This window comes from Fistularia commersonii, unplaced genomic scaffold (genome assembly GCF_037954325.1).
Source record: "Fistularia commersonii isolate RoL2024-O1a breed Wild unplaced genomic scaffold, RoL_Fcom_v1.0 HiC_scaffold_127, whole genome shotgun sequence".
Taxonomy (NCBI): domain Eukaryota; kingdom Metazoa; phylum Chordata; class Actinopteri; order Syngnathiformes; family Fistulariidae; genus Fistularia; species Fistularia commersonii.
The window spans coordinates 21,165-22,500 of record NW_028234085.1 but is presented as its reverse complement, the minus strand read 5'-3'; positions in this window follow the sequence as shown (position 1 = coordinate 22,500).

Below are 1,336 nucleotides of genomic sequence, written 5' to 3'. Positions count from 1 at the left end.
CCACTCCTCCGCTCCTCCGCTGCGGAACCAGGTATTACCGATCCGCCGGACTCAGGCGAATTGCAGAAAGGGGTTTTGCCGTCCTCCGCTCCTCCGCTCCTCCGTTTCGGGCCCTGGAACTCCCGAACCGCTGGACACAAGCGAATCACGGTCCGGGCTTCTGCTCTCCTCCGCTCCTCACCTCATCCGCTCCAGGCCCTGGTACTCCGTGTCCGCGGGAACCCCCCCCAACCCACAAAAACAAACTCTCACACACACACAAACACACGCACACACACACACACACACACACACACACAAACACACAAACACACACAGACACACCTGAACTCATCATAGCTGTGCTAATAGCATTGGCCGAAACGTTTCCACAACCAAACCAACATTAGCTCATCCACTCATTCACATATGTGTGTGCCCAGAGGTCCGGGAGCTCCAGTCATAAGTCCGGGTGATCTATGTCCGGAGAAGGCTCACATTAGCCGCTCTAAGGGGTCCTGCTGCCCCCCAGCTTCCCGGCCTTTGAGAAGAGACACATAACTCCGCTCTTCCGCTTCTCCGCTATGGGCCCTGGTACTCCCGATCCTCCGAACTCAGGTGAATTGCGTGACGTGCTTCTGCTCTACTATAAGCCCCTACACACTTCGAACACGGCTGTTATCACCCTGTTACTGCATTTCAATGACACCCATTTGCTTTCGATCTCAGTGTCTGCCACCGTACGGAAAAAGCGGGGGGGTGGGGGGTGGGGGGGCATAAGCGCATTCGTGCTGTAAGTAATCAGAAGTTAATAGTGTTAACGGTTTGCGAGAAATTTTTAATGCTAGACAAAAAAAGAAAATTAAAAGGATATAATTAAATAAATAGATAGAAAAATAAAATTAAAAACGAAAAAAAAAAAATTGTGAGGGGAATATAACATGTAATTAAGTTGGCGGTTCACAGGGAATCTCAGACATCAAACTGTTTTTAATTGAACATAAATAGTACACCCAAATATACAAATGTACAAATAAACATAGCAAGGTAGAACTGAATGTCAATGAAACAACCAGGCATGAGGAAGCAACGGACATGAGGACATTTGTTCTGTATGTAATGAGAAGTTAATAGTGTTACAGGTTTGTGAGAAATTTACAGTGCTAGACAAAAAACGAAATTAAAAGGAAATAATTAGATAAATAGATAGACAAATGAAATTAAAACCAAAAAAAAAAAATGCAAGGGGAATACGACATGTAATTAAGTTGGCGATTCACAAGGAATCTCAGACATCAAACTGTATATTTTTTGTTGTTTATATATAAACATATATAAACAAACATATATTGTTTGT